This window comes from Paroedura picta, chromosome 1, assembly GCF_049243985.1.
Source record: "Paroedura picta isolate Pp20150507F chromosome 1, Ppicta_v3.0, whole genome shotgun sequence".
NCBI lineage: Eukaryota > Metazoa > Chordata > Lepidosauria > Squamata > Gekkonidae > Paroedura > Paroedura picta.
Window position 1 is genome coordinate 117,702,934 of NC_135369.1, and position 24,204 is coordinate 117,727,137.

The window sequence follows — 24,204 nt, forward strand, 5'->3', positions numbered from 1 at the left end:
CCGCCCCGCGATCGTCACCCGGCCGGGGATTGGACTCATCCGACAGCCCCGAGGAGGGGGACCTATGCCCCGCTTGCCGCGGCCGCCCCACCTCCCCAACCCCAACCTCAACCGCCGATCGCCCCGCCGCCCTCCCCGGTCCCCCAACAGCCGCCCAATCAGCCGAACAACGGAGCCGCCCGCGGCGGCCGCCACGACCATTGGGGGGGCCGGAAATTCAAGGTGAAGTTCGATGGTACTTCGGAGAGACTCACCTATTTTTTGATTATGGTGGATGGCTTCTTGGCGGAATGGGGAGATACTTTTACGGACGAGGCCAATTTAGTGCGCACGCTGGGCTGCAACCTAGAGGGCAAGGCAATGGACTGGTGGGTTACCCAGTACGAGAGGGGGACGGCGGCAGCCACCTCCTTAGAATCCTTCAGGGCCGCCCTCCGCACGGCTTTCCGCGACCCTTTCCGTGAACGAAAGGCGACAGAGGCCCTAACCAAGCTGAAACAGCGGGGGAGACCCCTGATGGACTATGTAATTGATTTTCGGGCCATCTCGGACCGAATCACTACCTTGAACGAGACCCAGATCATCAACGCCTTCTTGGATGGCCTGGACCGCCCCGTGGCCGACGGAATCTTCAACCGGGGACCACCAGAGGACGGGGACCTCCAGCAGTGGATCGACGCCGCGGGGGTAATCGAGACGAACCTCGCGAACTACCGAGCCTATCAGCGTCGCCAGGAGGCGGCCCGCCTGCTCCGTTCGTCGCGGTCCGACAAAACCCCAAGTGCCCCGAAACTGCTCGCCTCACAACCTGCCTCGACCGGTGCGCCAGACCGGGAGAAGCGCAAGCAGCTGGGGCTCTGCCACGAGTGTGGGGGGAAGGGACACTTTGCCTCTGTGTGCCCAACGCGCCTGGCGAAATCCAAAACCCCCTCCCAGCAGGAGAAAAGCCAGCGCCCACCGGACAAGCGCCCGGCTGACCGCCAGCGCCCGTCCGACAAATCGGCGGGTAAGCACGGAGGGACCCGAGCGCTCCTCGCCCCTGTTTCATCCTCGGTGGAGGCGGAAATCTCCTCCCAGACCAGCCCCGAGTCCTCCCAGTCGGACAGCTCGGGAAACGAGGACGGTCCGTCATGCCGGGCGCCCCTTGGCGGACCCTCCCTGTCGGCACTCCGGCGCCCCCAAGACGAATCCTACCCCCCATCCTCCTCCCGGCGGTACTAATCAACGAGGAGGCGGACACCCGGGTGGAGGTCCAGGTCTGCGTGGACTCCGGCTGCTCGACATCTTTGGTGACCCCCGGAATCGCGCAAGCCCTCGCCGCGCGCCAGGAGGACCTGGCCAAGCCAATAGTGATGCGTCAGGTGGACGGCGCCCCGGTTGGGGGAGACGCCATCCGCCACGCCACCAGCGCCCTGGCCCTGAATCTGGGATCCCACTGGGAACGGATCTCCCTCACGATCGCCCCCGTTGCGGGTTTCTCCATCCTGCTCGGCATGGACTGGATGGACCTTCACCGCCCCGAAATCGATTGGGACGAAAAACGCCTCGTCTTCTCCCACCCGAACTGCAAGCTGCACTTCTGGTATCGGGACCAACCTGAGGCGCCGCCCGTGGCCATCGCGGGGACCGTGGTCCCGTGGTCCGAAAGCCCGGCCACGCTCAATCCCTGGCTGAGGGCGATGGGCCTCTACTCGAACCCCGACGACGCCATCCCGGCCTGTTACCGCGACCTCGCTGAAGCTTTCTCGGAGGAGGAATGCAACCAGCTGCCCCCGCACCGCCCGACGGATTGCGCCATCGAGTTGGTCCCGGGGGCCAAACTCCCGAAGGCCAAACTCTACAACATGAGCCCGGCTGAACTTCGGGAGCTTCGCGCCTTCGTCGACAAAAACCTAGCCCGGGGCTTTATCCGCCCGGCCACCTCTTCCATGGCAGCTCCGGTCCTGTTCGCCAAAAAGAAGGACGGCACCCTCAGACTTTGCACCGACTACCGAGCGATCAACGCGGTCTCCAGGGTCAACGCCTACCCCCTTCCCCTCATCAAGGACCTGCTCAGCCGCCTGGGGGAGGGGCGCATCTTCACCAAACTGGACTTACGGGACACCTATTTCCGGGTCCGCATCGCCGAGGGGGACGAGTGGAAAACGGCTTTTAACACCCCACTGGGACAGTTCGAGTATCTCGTCATGCCGTTCGGGTTAAGCGGCTCTCCGGGCGTGTTCATGAACGTTATCAACGAAGTATTGCACGATTTGTTGTACCGGGGGGTGGTGGTCTACCTGGATGATGTGTTGATTTATTCCCGGGGGGAGGAAGAGCATACAGCTCTCGTCCGAGAGGTCTTACGCCGTCTGGCGGATCACAAACTGTACGCCAAGCTCCCGAAATGTGAGTTTCACAAACCCCAGGTCGATTTCTTGGGCTACCGGGTTTCGGGGGAGGGGATTGGGATGGACCCCGCGAAGGTCCAAGCGGTTCTCGACTGGGAGACCCCCCGGACCCGCAGACAGCTCCAATCCTTCCTCGGGTTCGCCAATTTCTATCGTGACTTCCTCCCAGGGTTTTCCAAGGTGACCCTACCCCTCACCGACCTCCTCAAGACCAAGGGGAAGGGGGCCAGGGACGGCCGTCCGGGGGCACCACTACCGTGGACCGAGGACTGCACACAAGCCTTTGAACACCTCAAACACCTGTTCACTTCCGAACCCATCCTGGCCCACCCAGAGATCGACAAGCCCTTCGTGGTGCAAGTCGACGCCTCCAACGAGGCTGTCGGGGGGGTTCTCCTCCAGAGGGGGGAGGGGGCAAGCTCCGGCCCTGCGCCTACCTCTCCCGCAAGTTTTCCCCCACCGAGCGGAACTGGCCCATTTGGGAAAAAGAGGCTGCGGCGGTCAAAACCGCCCTGTCCACCTGGCGGCACTTCCTGGAGGGTTCCCCCATCCCCTTCGAGGTCTGGACCGATCACAAAAACCTCGAGGCCCTACGGAAGCCACGCACGCTCAACGCGAAGCAAATTCGGTGGGCGGACTTCTTCTCTCGATTCGATTTCACCCTCGTCCACATCCCGGGGCGTAAGAATTACATGGCGGACGCCCTCTCCCGCAAGTTTCCGGGGGAACACCGCCCCTCCCGGGTGGACACGGTCTTTACCCCCAAACAATTGGGGCTCTTGGCTCAAACCCGCAGCCAGACCAAGGCGGGGCGCCCGGCCCAGGGCCCCCCTCCGGACCCGTCAGGGCCTCCCCCCACGGTGCCGCTCTCGATTCCCCTGTCGGAATTCCGCTCGGCCCTGGGTCCGGACCCGCAACTTGCCAACCTCCGTTCGCAGCTTCGTGCCCACGAGGGGGTCTGGTACAAAGGGGATCGCCTGTATGTCCCCGCCTCGATGCGCAAGATGATCTTGGAATTATGCCACGACAGCAAGGCTGCGGGGCATTTTGGCTTCCTGAAAACTTGGGGGCTGCTCCGCCGCCAATTCTGGTGGCCAGGGGCCCGCCGGGACGTGGGGAAATACGTCGCGGGCTGCCCAGTGTGCCTCGCGCACAAGCGGGGGGTGGGTAAACCCCAGGGTCTTCTTAAACCCCTGGAGATCCCCGACCGCCCCTGGGAGATCATCTCCATGGACTTCATCACCGACTTGCCCCCCAGCCAGGGGAAAACGGTGATTTGGGTGGTGGTGGACCAATTTTCGAAACAGGCCCACTTCGTTCCCTGCCCGGGGTTGCCCACTGCGCAGCGCCTGGCTGAGTTGTTCGTCACCCACGTGGTGCGCCTACATGGTTTCCCCCGCAAGGTGATTAGCGACCGGGGGGCACAGTTCGTCGCCAAATTCTGGGGGGCCCTTATGGACCTGGCGGGGGTATCTAGGGGGCTGAGCTCCGCGTATCACCCCGCCACAAATGGTCAAACTGAGAGGGTTAACCAGGTGCTCGAACAGTATCTCCGCTGCTTCCTGAACTACCATCAGGACGATTGGGTTTCCCTCCTGCCCCTCGCGGAGTATGCCTATAACAACGCCCCGCACTCGAGCACTGGGAAAGCACCCTTTGAAGTGGTTCATGGTTACGCCTCGCCCCCCTTCCCCGCTCTCGTGAAGCCACCGGGAGATCCCGCCGCCTCCCCGCCGGGGGTGGACGAGTGGGCGACCCGGGTGCGGGAGGCCTGGGGGGAGGTATCAGAGTCCCTGAAAAAGGCCAAGGCTGACTTCAAGAAGTGGGCTGACCGCAAACGCCAGAGCCCCCCCGCATATGCGGTGGGAGACGAGGTGTACATCTCCACAAAACACCTCAAAAATAGGCGGCCGTGTAAAAAGCTGAGCTACCAGTTCGTGGGCCCCTTTAAGGTGACCCAAGTGCTGAACGAAGTCACCGTGCGAGTGGAACTCCCAAAGACCTACCGCAAGGTCCACCCGGTTTTTCATGTCAGCTTGGTCAAAAAGGCTCCTCCGCCCGATAAGTGGCACCCCCAATCCCATCCACCACCCCCCGTAATGGTGGGGGAAGAAACGCACTATGAATTGTCCGACGTTGTCGATTCTCGCTTTTTCCGCAAGCAGTTACAGTATTTAGTCTCCTGGAAAGGCTTCCCCGACTCCGACAATGAATGGGTGGACGCGGAGGACGTCGCTGCCCCGATTCTCCTCCGCAAATTCCACACCCGCTTCCCCGATAAGCCGGGCCCTTCCCCCGTAGCTGCCGGAGCCTGAGGGCGAGGGGTGGGGAGGGGCCTTAAGGGGAGGCGAGTGTCATGACCCCCCTGGTTCATGCCATCCTGTTCCTGCATATTCCCTGCTCTTGCATATTCCCACTTTCTCAGGCCTCTTCCGACCCAAGGCCATAAAGCAATAAACCTGTCCTCTGAGATGTTTCCTCCCTTCCTTTTCCCAGCGGGCGAGGAGGCCCAACAACTGTATCAATCTCACTGTAAGTGTCCTTGCGGAGACCGCCAAATCTCAACAATGTGCCATCTCCCCGATAAGGCACCTGGCCATCTGGTAGCCTGAGAACAGGACCCCTTTTGTCGTTTCTACCCGCTCTCCCGCCAAAACCCCTGAGCACCCCTCCTTTATTTGGTGCACCCTATATCTACCCCACCCGTTTCACTTGTACTTTGTTATTATCAAGATCTTTGCTTAGGAAGATCTTGGCATGCTTAGCTAACTGTGGACTTTGCCTAATAAAGCTCTATTTTGGAATTTGCAACCGACTGTTGGATTCTTGATGCGCTTTCACTTGGGACTCCACCGGCTGGGCTCAGCCTGATTCCTGACATTCCCTTGATTTTGCATCTCTTCAATATAGACAATGTCATTTCACAATATGGATCGTTTAATAGCCTGTAACAGAATACATCACATCATTCTACTAGTTTAATTGGCAGTGTAATTGACACTGAACAGGTGTCATAGAATCTTTATAGTCCACGACCTGGTGGAATGAGCTCCCAGGAGAGCTTAGGTCCCTGATGGAGCTATCAGTGTTCCACAGGGCCTGTAAAACAGAGCTCTTCCACCAGGTCTTTGGCTGAGGTCAGGGCTAGGAACAATGAGGTGCCTCCTCAGGCTATGTAGTGACATCTACTGTACCCTGGCCAGGGGTGAATGGCTGCAGGAAATGGGAGCAAGCGAGTTATGGTGCCAATCTTGGTTCAGGTTGCTTTTAATGTCCTGTTGGCATTGTTATGGGAGTAGATGGAGTGTTATATGTTTCATGGGGATTTTATATTGTAACCCTCAATGAGTCTCTAGGGAGTGGCGAAAAATCTAATAAATGCTTCCTGGAATTTTAGTTGATAGGCTGGTTTCCAGCTGCCTTAAGTTGTATCTCTGGTGTAGGCTTAAAAACAAATAGTTCTTGAAACAGAGCACCATGAGACGGATTAAGGACTTAATCTTTGTTTTCAATAAACATTTCTACTGGGGACATGGACTAAAGTATTTCATAATGAAAGTTCAATTTTACCCACGGTAAACAATTAATAGCTTCATGGCAGAAATCACAAAATGGCACAGTACATTGTCCAAAAAGTAGATATTCCATCACTATTAGCAGAATATGGCTGCAACATTGGATGGGCTTTATGGAAGCAATAACTATAACATCATTCTTTTTCCTGAAAATATTTTTATGTTTTTTTAGAAATGGATTCACAGTTAAAATGTATTAGTGGCTAGTAACAATTTCACATTTTGCTCCAGCATTTTGCTAATCCAGATGACATTTACAAATGAAAGAATGAGCATTCTGAATGCAAGGAGATATACAATTAAAAGCTTCAAGTTCATATACTTTCACAAAGCTGTACTGCAATTTACAAAGCCTTTGTATTTTATGTTTTTGCATTTTATTTTGTCTAGATTCTTTTACAACTGAGACACATTCCAACCAGAAAGTTATAAAGCAACTCATAACCTTTATTAAACTGTATGAATCAGTTGATTTTGTGGCACAAGGGAATATGATGTGCCATCAAAAACTTCACACCTACAGTCATCTCTGTTGTCATAAATGACAAGAATATTAGCAACAAGCTTTATATTTTACTGTCTGAAGAAACACAAATGAAAGGAGAATTTCTGCAGCAGTCCATCATTTTAATAGCCTATGTGTGAGAGTGTGCGTGTACACATCAACATATAGAATGATTATTCATTCCTTTTAATTTTTCTGTTTGAAATTAAACTACAATTGCTTATTATAGCTACAAAAGTATTATGGCCATATGTATAAAACCACTTAGAGCAGTACTATCACTCAATGTGTACCAAATGGTTAGGACCAAGGAGATCTTAAGAAGAGTTACACCCTTTAAAACCTGGATTTCTACTTCTGCTTAGGAATGCATTTCCATTCATGGGTTAGGGTTAGGGTTAGGGTTAGGGTTAGGGTTAGGGTTAGGGTTAGGTGGCCCTGAGGCTACTCTGCAGGGGAGCAAATTTGCATCACAAGAACATGGAAGTTCTTACACTGGATCAGACCATCTCTATCAAATTTACTACTCTTTTTCAAATAGCCAATAACATGTGTATTCTGTTGAAGGTCATGACTTGGGCATGAAATTGAGGTCACTGTGGGTAGGCAGGTAGTTGTGAGTTTCTGCATTGTGCAGGGTTTTGGACTAGATGACCCTGGAGATCCCTTCCATATCTATGATATCTATGATTCTGTGATTAGAAAATGGTAAGAGCTGTATTCACAAACATTTGGATATGTGTGACAGAATTCAGCATATCATCATCACACAGCTATAAGGAATGCAAAATTAAATAATCACTAAGATTACCTACCATTTTGTATTTGGTTTTCAATTGTTCCACGGATGTCATATATATTGCCTGGCAATGAATTGGGGGGGGGGGGGGGAGGCTGGCGAAAAGAAGTACAGACTTTCCAGTTAGAGAGAGAGACTGGGGCAAACCTGGGATAAGGTAGGGCCAAAATATAGTGAAAACCCTGTTCACACTATTGAGCGAGCTTGGTGTAGCTGTTAAGAGCAATGGCTTCTAATCTGTAGAGCCTGGTTTGATTCTCTGCTCCTCCACATGCAGCCAGTTGGGTGACCTTGAGCTCATCACAGCCCTGTTAGAATCTGTTCTGACTCTCAGCTGTTCTGACTCTCTCAGCCCCACCAACATCACAGGGTGTCTGTTGTAGGGACAGGAAAAGGAAGGTGATTGTAAGCCACTTTGACCGTTTATGCACTGGGAACTTCACTGCCCCAGCATCCATGCAAGAACACAAATCAAGGGCGTATGAGGTGCACCGGGCCAAATGCTCCCCTATATGGGTGCAGGAAGAGGTGGGGCAACCTGCCATGACTAAAACTCCACCCTGAAGCCCGACATGAAACCTCCAGTGCGTAAACGGTCAAAAGTAATAAAAATATCCTGTATACATAAATTAAAAACAAATCAGAAGAAATGTCACCAATTAATGCATTTTGCTAAATTGTTTGTACTTGGCTCAATTTCTTCTGATTGATGAACTGAGTAAAATATACCTGTAGGCTAACTTGCAAAATGGAGAATTGCAAGATGACTTATCTGACATCCTTATGCTTGCATAAGAGGTAAAGGTAAAGGTATCCCCTGTGCAAGCACCGAGTCATGTCTGACCCTTGGGGTGACGCCCTCTAGCGTTTTCATGGCAGACTCAATACGGGGTGGTTTGCCAGTGCCTTCCCCAGTCATTATCGTTTACCCCCCAGCAAGCTGGGTACTCATTTTACCGACCTCGGAAGGATGGAAGGCTGAGTCAACCTTGAGCCGGCTGCTGGGATTGAACTCCCAGCCTCATGGGCAAAGCTTTCAGATGGCTGCCTTACCACTCTGCGCCACAAGAGGCTCTTTATGCTTGCATACAGGTAGCAAATTTCATAAGGGGTCCTCTCTTCAAACCATTCTCCAGTTCTCTTTCTGCCCCCTCTTGTCACTCACTGGGTTCTATGTTTGGTTTTAAACCCAACTAAACAGACAACTACCCCTCTTTTGCAGCAACTGGACTGCCTTGTTTCCTGAGCTGTTCAAGAACAAACCATATTATCTCACTAATTCATCCAGTGTCAGAAAATTACTGGCACAGGCACAATGCAATGCAGAAATTCTGTCAGAGATTTAGAATTTGTTTTTGTTGTACTACCTTGCCAACCATCTTCAGAGTCCAATGATCTATGTTAAATTTACCAAAGGCAATTCTAGACAATATGGCAGTTGTCTAGGGAGACTGATCACTAAGTAAAGTACCTTTGGAGGAAGGTGGGGGGTGGAGAGAGAGAGAGAGACCAAAATTGAAAACTTCAAACCACTTCCTATAATTGAATAAGTGATGAATAAGTGATAAATAGCATATCTTGCCATTTATTCCCTGAAGGCCATTGCATTTTCTCAGGATTAGCAGTCTGTATACAAGTTCATAACATTCTTCTAAAATGCATCAGAACGTTGTACAGCAGGATAAAGAGCCACATCTCAACAGAGGTTTTACAGTCTAGTACAAAATATATATACATGTATCAGCTGCAAAGGATGTGAATGTGTATTATGAGTTCTCCTTCACTTTCATGGGATATCCTTTCAAAATAGATGTGAACTGGGGTCTGATCCTTTCCTGATTATCACTCACACACAAGCCATGATTTATAAATGTATATGCCCTTCATAACTGATGTAATGCATTTTGTATTTGAGTACCCGCCTGCCAGCACATAACATCTAATAATAAGCAGCCCTTACTTCACCCACACTGACAGAATAGATGTGTATCAAAAAACCTTTTGATTAACGAGAATTATTGAACTATTTCTTGCCCATATAACACACCATTCATTGCATTTCTGCTTTCTCAAAATTCCCTTGGAAACAACCAAACTATTGCCAACTGTAATTATTAAGGTAGCAATATTTAGCCAGTTAATCAGATTAATTGAACTTCTTTTGATTGGATAATTTGTAAAGATGCCCAGCTTCATTAGCAACACATTTTTGAAGCTATGTTTACTAGTTTTTCAGTTTGAGTGAGGGAATTCAGAAAACAGATGTCAAACAAACAAGTTCAGTTTGTGAGGTCCATGGTTCACCACAATGTCCCCCCCTTCCAATGTACTAGAGAAACCAAACTGCCAGACAGTCTCCAGCTGACTCTCTTCTATTTGCCCATCAAGGTGGTGAGGATTGGATTTACAGGGTCTGAGTGGTGCCCCCACTCAAAGAGGGTGCCCCCAGGAAAGTACTTTCTGGGGAGATGACTACCCGGGGCATCTTCTTGGGGGGGAGGGGGGACTTATTTAGCATGTGGTCATGATATTATCTAATCCTAAAATAACCATTACAAATTAGTTCTTTTAAAAGAATATAATTCCATCTCATCCTATGTGAATGAAGTGAAGTATAAACTACTTTTTCTCCACGTTGACTGCAACATCACATTTGTCCTATAGCCAGAAAATAGAACAAGAGGGTATGCATGAATGATGCCAGAGGAAAGCACTTTTGTGTGCAATTCCTCAGAGAAATTGTTCAAGAACACTTCTTCCATGGAACAGATTACCTCTAATTCTTCAAGGTCGACGTCTGCATGTGTTATCTGCCAAGTTAATGTCAGTCAAGTTACATTGGAAAAGACTGGGGTCATTTTAAAGATCAATAGGAAACACAAACATTTTGTGTCATTTTCTTCTTTTTGTATGACACCATTACAAAATTGCTACCTTGACAAAACACATTAGGAAAATGTACTGTGCTGTCATTTTCACCTCTGAGGGAGCAACAGAGGAAAGCAAAATTATGTGGCTACCAGTAGATTACTTTTTCCAACTGGAGAAAACACAGATACACCTTTCTGCTCTTATACAAATAAACCCACACCCTAGTTTTAAATTCTTTATGTTTCTTAGCAGTAAACATTTCAATACCAGTACAAAGTATGTCAGTCCAAGTCCCAAGAATGATACACCCCCAAAAGCTACTTTTCTCCTGACATGGGGAGTGTCGGGAAAGGAAAAAGTAGTAGGTACAAGAATTTCTGTGGAAGCACAGCCATACATAAGAAAATGGGTGAAGGAAAGATGCCCCTCGTGAGCCATCACCTGTTAATACAGTGATATTCATTCACTGGCTTAGGAGACACATGTGGCTTTTGACACATGCTGCTTGTAGCTCTTCTGAGCACTGTTCCTTGGAGTGGCAGCTATCACATGTTGTAGGAAGGTGGTTGGCAGATGGTTCCAACCTTAAAAGAGCTGACGCTGGAGTAAAAGGAGCATGTGGGAACTGAAGTCCTCATGTCAGGGGAGGAAGTGAAGGGTCTTCTTCTCCAGCAACCACTCACCCTTCTTCAAAGCCATCATACTCATATGCTACAACCCAGGCACTTGCCAGAAAAGCAAGCAGGCCACAGAGGAGAGGAAGTAAAACTACCACCATAGCAGCCATCCAGGAAAAGAGCAAGTTAGAAGGGGGATACGCTTCTTTGACATAGCTAATGTTCTTTCCTCCAGGCAGTTTGGGAATCCTGCTGTACCTCATGCTAAGGAAAGAGCAAGACATGAGGAAGAGGCTTCCCACTCTAGGAGTCTGTTTTTGTTTTAAACAACCATTGCAGGATGACATTGTTAGTAGCTATATGGTTGCTTGGTTGAGAGCTCTGAGATATCAGACAGACCAAGAAATGACATAAAAGGGATGCAAAAGAAAAAGAGAGATTATACAACCAAACACATCAAAGATCACCATACACCATACAAAGGCACATAGAATAGAAATTAACTCTCCCTAACATTTCCTCACTAAAATTTCCAAGACATTTTCTACAAACACAACAATCCTTACCCCAAACATCCCAAACTTCAAATATCCCAAACTTCAGACCCATGCATTCTGCAAAAGCACTATAAACTTCATCATTACTACCCATTCTAAGCCACATATTTCATCCTCTCTAAACACACGCCATAGCTTATAATGTACCAAAGTTTAAAAGGAAGACTTATATAGCTCACAATAAAAAATAAAAGACAGGTTTGTTCAAAATCCACTTTATATTCAAAACTGATTCTCATTCAACTGGCCAGCAGAGTCAGAAGGTGGTGTGGAAAGTGTACCACCTTCACTTGATATCCTAAGCTTATCATAGCAAGGGTGTCAGAGACCGGGGGGGGGGGAGGAGAGAATGGAATGTCCCATCTCCAGAGAGTCCTTGCTGATCCCATTTGTGTTGTTTACATACAAAACAAGTCCTAATTCTCCTAACATCTTTTTGTTGCAGCAATAAAGTTCAGAGAAAAGTTTTTAAAGGAACGCATAAGCACAGGATGTCAGATGCAGTTTACAAAGGTTCAAACAGGAAGATGTCCTGTGTCTTGAACTCTTTGTTTTTAATGTCAATTGAACAAAAATCTCTTTTTAAACAGATCATTCTGGACAAACACTTCATACAAAAAAGGTCTGTTGTAGTTGTTTTCCTCTTAGGAAAAAATATTTAGCAGGGCTTATTGCTTTTGCCAGGTTGCACAGATGAAATGAGAAAGAAATGTTAGCTGCTGACCAGCTGCAGTCTCAGGAGGCTTTCATTTAGATAATGCAATCAAAAATGGTGCAGTAAACATTTATTTGCAATTAAGTCCCCTGCTCATATAGGAGAAACAGCAAAACTTTGAGATGTACACATTCTAGGTTTCATTATGCAAAATTTTACAGCCTTTTCATTGCTATTACATTTTTCTATGATGGATGTTTCATCTGTTTAATAATAGGGGAATACTTCGAATTCCCCAGTGTGGACATTGTCTCAGATTGCAAAGTTAATTATATTAATTACTGACAGATTCCCTGAAAACAAATCTTTCTAGCTGGCGGAAAGAGTGCATGTCATAAAGCATCACTGCTGCATATTTTCCATCTACTGTAGTAAGATTTACTTTTATATTGGACTTCTGCAGAAATTGCACTGAAATAAATGGAGGGAATGCAGCACCAGCACTGTGTACTCTGTTCCCTGGGGCATCAAAAGATGCGGTTTAACAGTTTCCATTCACAGGCAGAGTTTTCATGTCCTGTTTTTCATACCCTACCTTCCAGTCTTGGATAGTAGTTAGTATTAAAAGAATCCTAGATTTCAAATAGTGCATTCTGTTTATTATTATCTATCAGTTTCTCTGTAGCTTCCTTCATTTTCGATTTATTTTGTACAGCACTGACATCCGGGTTTTTTTCTTTCAGATGCAACGTAATCCCTTTATTTGCTTCCTATTTTCTCTGAATACCTGTACCTGAGGAAGAGGTGTTTAGAGCTTTTGTTGAACTCAAAAGTCTCTCTGATTTTTAAATCTAATTACGGATTTTATAACTCACTTTTCTGGTCTCGTCAGGGTCACCAAGGCTCTAATAAGTTTCATTCACCCTGCAAACATTATGTGGTCTGACAAAAGGGATTCTGCCTGCTGTTTCTTTTTGAGCAACTAGTTTCCTGTGGGACTAAAATCGATATCTATATTTTGATTCATTATATTTATAAATTTCAGCTTGTTACAAGCGAAACAAAAATGAAGTGTGCTGAGGTCTTTTAACACATACCTATTCACTGAAATATACCTAATGAGGCAAGATTTGTAGGGTGCTTTTAGTCATAATAGAACACACTAAAAACAATGGTAAATTCTATGGAAACTCATTTCCACAAGAAGAACAGGGAAATATTCAAGAAAGGCTGAACAGTTCTTGCCTGTTTTTAAAACAATCTCCCTAAGAATATTTGAGCAGATTACCAAAAATGTGACCCAACTTTTATTCAAGTTATAGGAAGGCAAAAGATCTAACCGATATGCATCAGGCACTAAACAAGCAAGACAACAAATACAATATGGCTGTCCGCAAATAAAGAGATTGTTAAAAGAAAACTCCACAAGAGAGTGGAGAGTGGCCACATGCAAGTCACTTTTGCATCCAGAATTTAACAATGCTCTTCTTCTACTGACAAAGTAAATCCAAGATTTAATGGATGGCTTTATTGAGAACAAGAGCTTATTCCCTAGTTCTGCTCCAGTTAAAACTGTCATTTTGAGTCCATGTACTTAGTTCCCATTATTAGTTCCCATTATACACACTCAGCAGCACCATTTTATGCATGCAAGGAAGATATTTTGCCTTTCATTCACTAGTGAAGGAAAGCTAGCAAATGTCACGAAGGAAACTTGAAACAATCAGTAGCTGGCATTAAGAATTAATAAATTCCATCTGTGAAAGTGAGAGAGAATGGTTTTAGTTCTTTGATTTTCATGGTTGATTTTGTAGATTCATGCATGTTCTATGATTTTTAGACACATCTGTAAATCAATTATTAATATCTAATTCTCAATGTGGCCAAATATGCAAATACTTAAATCCAGAGACTGGAGTCCTAAACAGAGAAGATTTTCCAACAAATCTGCAGAACCTGAAATCCTAAAAAATGGAAAAATTTAACTTCCAAAATTATATGGCTCCTGTTACTTTAACAAACAAATGTATCAGTTGCTAGTCAACCACAATAGTACTGCCATCCTTCAAGCCTTGGTTTCTATCAGTTAAAGGGGAGGGGAGGGCCCTTTTTAGAGAAGTTTGGGTCTTTAAGGGAGGACTCACTGGGCCAAATAAGGCAATAACCATAGGTGACTTGCATGACTCACCTAGAATTGGCTGCTTGTTGTTAGGATAAAATGGAGGACAGAAGAATTATATAAACCACTTTGGATCCCTATTTATTTATTTATTTATTTATTTATTTATTTATTTATTTATTTATTTATTTATTTACTGCCCTTCCATATTGCTCAGGGTGGTTTACATACAACATCATAGGGGGATACATGGAATGAATCAACATACAACATAGTCATTTTAAAAACTTGAGTCAGATTCTTTACTGTCAGATTTAAAATGACACACATCTCTACTCTTGAGTACTTAAGCAGCAAATGGGGTAATCTGGTACTTTGCTTTAGCTTTAATGTTTTACAAGATACAGTTGAGACTAAACCTTCCACCTTCCCATCCCAACATCACCCCTCCTGTACCATATAAGAGCCAGATGTGAATAGATTGGAGGGGTTGTCTGCCCTTTCTCCCTACAGCGCTATAAATGATAGTGGTGCAATTGACATTGGAGAAAGAGTGTGGATGTTGGAAAGTAGAAACATTAAGAGATCACTAATCCTGGCAGTTGTCTCTTACACTAAGAGATGATCATTCTTCATCACTGATCTTGGGCCTCCAATCAGGTTTGACTTGGGGGGGGGTAGCACAATCTTAGTTTATGCCTCTGTGAAGTTTCTAAGTCCATTAAAGAAAGTAAAAAATATATAATAACTCATCCCAATCTTTCTACAGGTCAGATGAACTTATTTAAATCAAGAGACAAAATTCCATGGTTCCACCTGTCTCTGCAGCCAAGCCTGCCAACCAGCTTATGATCACTGAAAACTAGTGTAGTGTAGTAGTTAGGAGTACCAGAGTAATATCTGGAAATCAATTTGAATTCCTCCTTGTGCCAGGGAAGCCAGCTTGGTGTAGTGGTTAAAGAGCGGCAGCCTCTAATCTGGAGAACCAGGTTTGATTCCCCATTCCTCCATATTCAGCCGGCTGGGTGACCTTGAGCCAGTCACACTTCTCTTAGAGCCATTCTCACAGAGCAGTTCTGTTAGAGCTCTCTCCACCCCACCTACCTCACAGGGTGCCTGTTGTGGGGAGAGGAAGGGGAAGGTGTTTGTAAGCTGTTTTTAAGCAGTAGCCCTACCTACATCACAGCTGCTTGGGGACTGATTCATATAGAAAAAAGTAGGGTATAAAACCAGCTCTTCTTCTTTCTGTTGGGTGACTTTTGGACCAGTCACACTCTGTCAGCCTCACCTATCTCATAATGTTGTTGTGAGGATAAATCGAGAAATGGAGAATGATGTAAGTCATTTCAAGTTCCCACTATGGAAAAAGGCAGAGTAGAAATAAATGAACAAACAAACACCTTTATCCTTGATCCGGAAACTACAGCTGGTGCAGAACGCCGTGGCCAGGATTGTCTCTAATACATATTTGATGCAGGGGCACTTTTTGTTGTATCAGTCCATAGAATCATAGAGTTGGAAGGGGCCATACAGGCCATCTAGTCCAACCCCCTGCTCAACGCAGGATCAGCCCTAAGCATCCTAAAGCATCCAAGAAAAGTGTGTATCCAACCTTTGCTTGAGGACTGCCAGTGAAGACTGCCAATGATGAGGGCTGTTGCTACTGGTAACAACTGTAGCTCTTACTATTGTTGGAACGAAAATGCCATCAAGTCACAGCCAAGTTCTCACAACCCTGTAAGGTTTTCAAGACAAGAGACAAATAGAGGCGATTTGCCATTACTCTCCCATACAAAAGTAGAAACAATGTGATAAAAACAGTATAATAAATCCAATAAACACTGCAGTATTTTAGAAGATCCATTCCCTTTATGAGTATGCCCTCCTGAACTGACGTTGGATACCCTACAGTAGCGATCCCCAACCTGTGGGCCGTGGACCACATGTGGTCCTTCGACTAATTGGAAGTGGGCCCCGAAGGATGCCTTCTCTCCCCCCCCCCGGCCCTTTACAACACACTTCAGGTGTCATTGTCTCCCATCACTCCCAGATGGGACTATCTCGTTGCAGAGAAACAAGCTCAGGGTTCCCATTGATTTGTCATTGTCATGAGTTAAGATTTCCATGAAAATAAAATGTTCCTTATGTTCGTTGTTGTGGCATGTCTGTATCTTATTTTGAAGGGATGTTTAAACATTACCATAGTGATCAGAAAGCGTTAGGGCAGTGGTTGAGAGTAGAGGAGTAAACTACCCCCCCCCCCCACTGGGCCTCAGTAAAAGGCGTTGAGTGGTCACCGGCATGCACACAGATGCACAACTATCGAGAAGCGGTGTGGAGGCAGCCAGTGCCATGGCTTTGCTGCCACCAGCAGCCTCCACCTGCCGCACAATATGCTGCCTGCCTGCCACCGCCAGCCACCGCCAGCCGCCGCTTGCTCCTGCAACGGGCCACTGCGGCCACCTGCCGCCGCACCAGCCATAACCTGGGGACGCCGCAGATGGGGCCAAATGGGGTCGGGACCCCAAGGTTGGGAACCACTGCGCTATGGTAAAACAACTTTTCAGAAATTCCTAGAAAGGACTGGCATGTCCCTAGAAGTGACGTCACACCACTAGCCCAACAGCCATTTTTTAAAAAAAATGTTCCTGCTACTGCTCTGAGCCATGGAAGGAAATAAGCACTGAGAACAGGGAATCCCCTGCCCCACTAGTAGTTGGCAAGCCTACCAATACCTTTATAAAAATGTCCTCCTGAACAGTTCTATGTTATCTCCTCAACCAGGCCATTTCACAAGGTGGGAACCACAACAAAGAATGAATGCATATCGTATGGGTGGTTTTTGCTCTTACTAGGGATATCTGCAGGAGCCCCTGCTCTGATGAGCAAAGCTGTCAGGGGGAAGGAGAGGTGGTCCTGTAGATATGAGGATCCAAGGCCAAGAAGGGCATTGTATGAAATACTAAGTACCTTGAAAGTACCCAAGAACTGACAAGCAGTCAATGGCGTGATGGCTGAATGCACACTCAACCTAGTTCTCTGATTTAAAAAAACAAGCTTCAGCATTCTCTATCAACTGAAGTCTCTGAGCTGACCTGAAGGGCAGCTCAAGCAGGGTATGTTTCAATAGTCTCATCTCAATGTTTCTGTGGCATGGATCCATGTGGCTATATCAGCTAAGTCAAGATGGGGGATGGGAGGCATCTTTTAGGCTACATTAAGTTGGAAGAAAGCTTTTTTTTTTTTTGTAGCTGCATTAACTTTCTTCTTCTATAGCAATAATGGATCCAGTACAACCCCGGGGCTTTTAATCAAGCCAGCATAGGTTAGCTGACCAGAAAACCATTTTTAAAGAATCCAGCAAAAATGAAATAAGAATATTCTTAACTAATAGTGCAATCCTATGCAGAATTATCTAGCACTAAGCCTGTTGAAATCAGTGGTTTTAGACTGAAGAAATTGCATGGGACTACACTGTAAATCTGGTACTTAAATATCTCATTTAAGGGTATTAGCATTGAACTGAGGTCTGGGAATACATCCAGACACCTGATTTCTGTATCAGATTGAAGAGAGGTATAACATACCCACAAGCCCCGTTTACTACTGATCCCTCTTATTAATCTTTTTATTGCTCCTTTATGTACAAAGTCACCTACAAAGTAGAATTCATCCTGAAACATTGCATCAGGTATAAATGGAATTAAAGGACATATCAATGAGAAAGGAGTGTACATAAATATCTTGGGCATCAGCAATAATACATGTGAGAATTTTGTATCACCAAGCTAAGGTCCAGTCTAGTTCAACTTGGTACTTTTTATCAGCATTGCAGGAATTTTGGGGAAACAGACACTTGAAACTTAAATTAATTTTTAAAAGAAAAAGCTGAAGCCCCAACTATAAATCTGGTCTTAAAAAACTATTTTTAATTTTAATTTGCTGAATTTCTTAACATCCTTTCCATTACAAATATTAGGGTTGGTTTACAAAATAGTTTAAAAGAAACAAAAGTTTAAAAATTAAACAATCAATATAAATTATTTAACAAGGTTTCAAGCTTCTCCATAATAAAAAAGCCATCAAACAGAGAACCATCACTAGATACAAGTATTAAGGGGCAACATTAAAGGAAACCTGTTTGTATGTCTCTTAAAAGGAACAGCTGTATGCCGTGCCAGGAGAAGCCAGTTCCACAACACAGGGACATCCACAGAAAAGGTACACAAGCACCATACAAGAACCAAATAATAATAACAACAACAACAACAACAACAACAACAACAACAATAACAATAACAATTCTTACACACACCTTGCCCCTAATGGACATGCTGAAAGCCAGTGCTGTGTGCAGTAGTTAAAAGACTAATCTGGAAAACCGGGTTCAATTCCCCACCCCTCCACATGAAGCCTTGGGCCAGTCACCATTCTCTCAGAACGCTCTCAGCTCCATCTGCCTCACAAAGTGCCTGTTGTGGGGAGAGGAAGGGAATGGCAATTTTAAGGCTCTTTGAGACTCCTTAGGGTAAACAAAAGTGTGGTATAGTAATTAACTTCTTCTTCAATATGGTATCCAACTGTGATGGTATTGAGCAAAATCTCACTGGAGGATCTCGAGGAGTAAGAAGGGACATATGGAAGAAGAGAATCCTCTGGGAATTTCCAGAGGTCAAAATAGCGAGATGTCTTCTGCACGCAATAGCGTAATAGTATACCACGCCTCCTTGCCCCTCCACACTTTTAAGCTTTCTTACCTTTTTCAGCCACTGTTTTGTAGGTTTTTACCCTCCTCACTAGCAGCTGGAAAAGGCAGAAGAGAGAGCAAAGTGCCTATTATTTGCTGCGCATTGGCCTTTCAATCACTTTAGGTAACTAATCCGCTCCTGGCATATTTTGATGGCCATTTTTTAAAATTATAACTTATGCATTGCAATGCATTAACATGGCATCATAGAGGCATAGTTTTGTGTAACCACATTCTTAAAATTGATGTATTTTCATGTTTTTGCTTTCTGTGACACCGAGCGTACATCCATGCCCATGATGCACACACAGGATGCCTGTATAAGGCCTCCAAGCAGCACACCTTTCAGCCATTTCTCTTTGTCTGCTTCTTGAGAGTGGTCATTTCATGAGCACAGTTGCAATGGAGAATCTCCTGTTCACATTGCTGCCTCAGGTGGCATTGCACATGCAAAGATGCTATAAAACCATTATACAGATCAGAGTGGACACGGCTTTTTGCCATTTGGAGTGATAACAAATGGATCCTAAATTTCAGGATGTCCAGAGGAACCTTCAACGAAATGCTCTCTGTGCTCCGTGGGAGGCTTCAGCGACAGCCAACCTGCACAAACCTGCCCATCTGGGTGGAGAAGAGGGTGGCTGTGGGCATCTGGTACCTGGCCAACACATGTTACAAACTGGTCTCACAGCAGTTTGGGCTGGGAATATCCACTGTTGGGGAGATTGTGCTTGCGTTCTGCTTTACAATGGAGGCAGAGCTGTACAGCAAGGTGGTAATCTGTGGCCCACCCTTGATTACGGAATTTTATTTTATTTTATATTTTGGCTAGGAAGACACAGCACACACATGGCACATGCATGGAAGGCAGGCAATGGTTTTTGCATGTGGTTTTGGTTCTAAAACTGGTTTCCTTTGTTTCTTTCTTTACTCCAGAGTATGGACAGGTTTGGCCAGCTGTGTTTACATTGCATTGGAGCTGTGGATGGTCGCCACATTCCTATTAGACCACCGGAAAGTAGCATCCAGGTGTTTGGCACCAGGAAGAATTTCTGCTCCATGCTCCTGCAGGGAACCATTGATCACACTAGACAGTTCATAGATGACGAGGTGGGCTGGAGTGGCAAAAGACATGATGCCTTTGTCTTCCAGGAGTCCAACCTGCACACAGCCATGGATGCTGCAGTCTTTGTCCCTGGAAACCTGACAGTCACCATCAAGGGAGTTCAGGTTCCAGCTCTAATTCTGGGTGATGGGGCATGCCCCATCAAGGAGCAGCTCATAACCTCCTACAAGCAGCCATGCACAGCTATGCAGAGATACTGCAACCTGAGGCATTCTCATGCAAGAAACGTGGTAGAGTGTGCTTTTGGGAGGCTTAAAGGATGCTGGAGGTGCCTTACTGCTAGGCTCCATGTTCACTTGGACAATGTAACTCCTGTGGTCATCTATTGTGTTATTCTCTACAATATATGTAAGGAGAACAGACATAAGATCATGGTATACTAAGAGGAGAGACCAACAATAGTTGTGGATAAGGAGCCACCCATCACAGAATTTACAAAGAGGATTTACAATGAGGGGCTCAGGGTTCGAGATGCCATAGCCACAATTATACATAGGTAGCATCAAGGGAAATAAAAGTTTATGCTTGTAATTTGTCAACTTTCAAATTATTTGCATGGTTCATTAAAAGTTTAAGATTCTCTGGTCTTACATCGTTTCTCTGGTTCATAGGAGAGGGCGTTCTGCAGGATGGATATGGAAGTACATGGACAATGCCAACACTGAAGTTTGCCCCCTGTAGTACCTTATTGGCAACAGGGATTACACTCAAGTTTAAATAGCCAATCCTATTGGCCTAGACGTTTGCTACATTTTTTTAAATGCTGGGAGAAGTGTTTTTTCGTTGCTGTAGTTGAAAACTGCCATTCACCATCATGTCCACACCAAGGTAAGGAGCCTTTGGGCAAAGAGTAGAGATTGAGGCTCTTTTATAGCTGGTGCAGACATCCCACAGCCTCTCATGTCTAATGGCCAGTACCCATGTGCATATGTGGTCCTGGCCAGAAAGCTCAGTGAACAGGTCTCCCACCAGATGTGGGAGCAGGTCAGCACAAAGTTGAAGCGCCTCAAGCTGGATTTCCTTAACAGTCTTGAGGCGTGGCAGGGCATCCCGAGGGAGAGCGGCTGGACTCCCTTCCACTCTCAGACCATCTGGGAGGCAGCAGTGCACCCTGCCCTGGAACAGCGCAGACACCAATGTAAGTCACCATTCTTAAAACTGTTATAGTAGTGGGTGGCAATTTCCCCAAACACACCCCTCAAAAATATATGCATGCCTACTGGATGGGGGATACGCTTCTAGGTAACACTGTGTGTGAACGAGACCTTGGGGTACTTGTGGATTGTAAACTAAACATGAGCAGGCAGTGTGATGCAGCGGTAAAAAAGGCAAATGCCATTTTGGGCTGTATCAACAGAGGCATCACATCAAAATCACAAGATGTCATAGTCCCATTGTATACGGCACTGGTCAGACCACACTTGGAGTACTGTGTGCAGTTCTGGAGGCCTCACTTCAAGAAGGACGTAGATAAAATTGAAAGGGTACAGAGGAGAGCGACGAGGATGATCTGGGGCCAAGGAACCAAGCCCTATGAAGATAGGTTGAGGGACTTGGGAATGTTCAGCCTGGAGAAAAGGAGGTTGAGAGGGGATATGATAGCCCTCTTTAAGTATTTGAAAGGTTGTCACTTGGAGGAGGGCAGGATGCTGTTTATGTTGGCTGCAGAGGAGAGGACACGCAGTAATGGGTTTAAATTTCAAGTACAACGATATAGGCTAGATATCAGGACAAAGTTTTTCACAGTCAGAGTAGTTCAGCAGTGGAATAGGCTGCCTAAGGAGGTGGTGAGCTCCCCCTCACTGGAAGTCTTCAAGCAAAGGTTGGATACACACTTTTCTTGGATGCTTTAGGATGCTTAGGGCTAATCCTGCGTTGAGCAGGGGGTTGGACTAGATGGCCTGTATGGCCCCTTCCAACTCTATGATTCTATGATTCTATGATTCTATATATATTATTTAATTTAGTGCCAAGACTCCATTTAAAGTACACTGTTAATTTCCCCTAGAGAGGAGGATGTTGGAAGGGATAGGAAAAAAGGGACACTTTTAAACTGTGGGTTTGTTGGGGGGGGGGGGGGGACAGTCTCAACCAATGTTGTAAAGCTCCCTTGTGGATTGCTAAGAATGGAGCACTGTGTCAGCCAAATACCCTGTAAGTAAATTTAAAAATTGCTTTTTTAAAGCACCACACCCTCTACCTTTGTGAGATTTATACGGCTATGTTATCAAAAATAAAATAACCCTCTGTGAATAGCCATGCACCAGTAATGTGGAAAAAGTAAAAAAAAAATTGTTACTGTGCTTGCTGCTGCTTGCCACCAACATATTAATGTCACCAAAAATTGATAATTTTAAAAAAAATTTGGTAACCATGAACATTTAAGACACTTGCTTTATGTTACATTGTTACATGTGAGATAGTTTCTGTTTTCGTGGACTCACCTACACGTGGATATGTTGCTTTGCGCACAACGCTATTTTTTAAAAGAAAAAAATCCTGCACCTAGGAGTGCGGGAGAAGGGGGCAAGTGTGATGGCAGTGTGTTTTGCCCTCTAAATATTCTTTCAATTGGTTGCTTGCGTGTTTTTCATTGGTGGCTTGAGCGTTTTCAGTTGTTAAATCCGCTTTCCTTGGTTCCCGAGATCGCAAGATAGAAATGGTGAAACTGTGAGCCAGGTGCTGGACAGCCTCTGGATTTAGACAACGTCATATGGAGGGGCCTGAATATGCTGCCAGCATTTGGATGCTGTAAGACAACATTTTTCACGTGGGGAAGTTCCCTCTGGTATTCTGACCCAAGCTGTTTAAAGCTTTAAAAGATTAAAATCAGCAATCCTGGAAACAAATAAGTCAGTGGAGTTGTTAGGCATATTTGTTCCTTTTTGCTCACTCCCATCAAAAGATAAGCAGTGCCATTTCAAGCCAATTTTGGTTTTCAAACAGCCTTCCAGGACAGCATTATGAAGAATGCATAACAATTGTCTAATCTGGAAACAACCAACATATGAATTAGAGCAGCCAGAATTCTTTGTCCAAGTAGTGAACACACTTAACAAATCAGCCAAACTTAGTAAAAGAAACTTATCATCATGGAGCAGCAGCAAAGTTGGAGCACCCTCAGGCTCCCAATCTGATCTTTCAAAGAGTATAATTCCAAACAGTGCATGCTGTTTCCTCAGCCAGCTGGTCCACTAAATCACCCACTATCATTGGCTTCATCATGTCTGAATTTCATCTTCCTGCTCTCCATTGGTTCAGAACATCTTGCTTCATCTGGTACTTCTGGCATTAGACATTTATTGTCTGTAATGGGTTAAATTATTGTTGTTAGGTTCTGTCAACTGCTGGATCGCTGCTGCCTGAGCCGCTGGCTTTCCTGCTAGTGCCCCTGACTTCCCGCCGCCCACTGGGGGGCACTGCCAGTAGCAGCTGCGCAGTGCCACACCAAGGGGGAGCCCCAGCAATGGCAACCACCGGAGAGCACCAAAGGTGAGCCAGTGGCAGAGTGGCAGGGCAGCCCCCAAGGCAGCAGCCAGGGAGGAGGAGGAAGAGGAGCCGCAGCCCGGTACCAACTGATCCAGGGACCGGTATTTCTGTTATTATGGAAAGGCACCCACCTTTCTACCTTAGGTACAGCTACTTCCAAAAACTGCAGTGCCATCTCTGACTGCACTCTAACTCAACTTGCAGCAGCATTCTGCATGTTTTAATATCTATCTTAATTTCCTCTTTGAGGGAGAAGCAATTCTTCATAATCATACCAGCTTCCTATATTGCACAAACAGGATGTGGGGCAAGCAGCAGGAAGCCAGACTTGATGTCACTTTTTACTCCTTTTTTTGATGTAGAGCTGTGCTGCACACTGCCAAAGGGGAACATACAACCTAAGAGAGGAAAACTACTGTAGTTCAGTTCTGACAAGACTCCAAGACTGAAGTCCCCACCAGCTTTTTTATTTTTTAATTAAATGAGCACTCCATAACATTTACAGAACTGCATTTTGCACAACAATTGCATGTTAAATTATAGCACTATCTGGTGCGGGAACTGAATTTTTCCAGCAACTAAATATTACAATCAATAAGTGGAGAGATCAACCGGAAAGACTTTTAAGCTTGGCTAGAAGATCACTGGAAATCTTGATGATCAATTTTAGTCATGTTTCATGGGTGAAACCCTACTGAAGCTTCAAGGAAGGACAGAAAAATAAAGCTTCCTTTAAAAAATTACTCATCCCCTT

The 24,204-nt window shown here is 45.9% G+C and overlaps 1 protein-coding gene across 16 annotated transcripts in view; it reads right to left on the bottom strand.

The window, feature by feature from the left end:
- LOC143819312 (uncharacterized) overlaps nucleotides 1-24,204 on the bottom strand; it is a 207,789-nt gene that overhangs the window by 159,592 nt on the left and 23,993 nt on the right. For 9 of the 16 annotated variants that reach the window (XR_013224925.1, XR_013224921.1, XR_013224915.1 and 6 more), the window contains one exon: nucleotides 15,701-15,823. The exons of 1 other annotated variant lie outside the window; for it this stretch is intronic. The gene's annotated coding sequence lies outside the window, so the exon portion shown is untranslated. Of the gene's footprint in view, nucleotides 1-15,488; nucleotides 15,824-24,204 lie in introns of all 16 variants that reach the window. 6 more of the 16 variants (XR_013224916.1, XR_013224908.1, XR_013224910.1 and 3 more) reach the window with 1 other exon arrangement.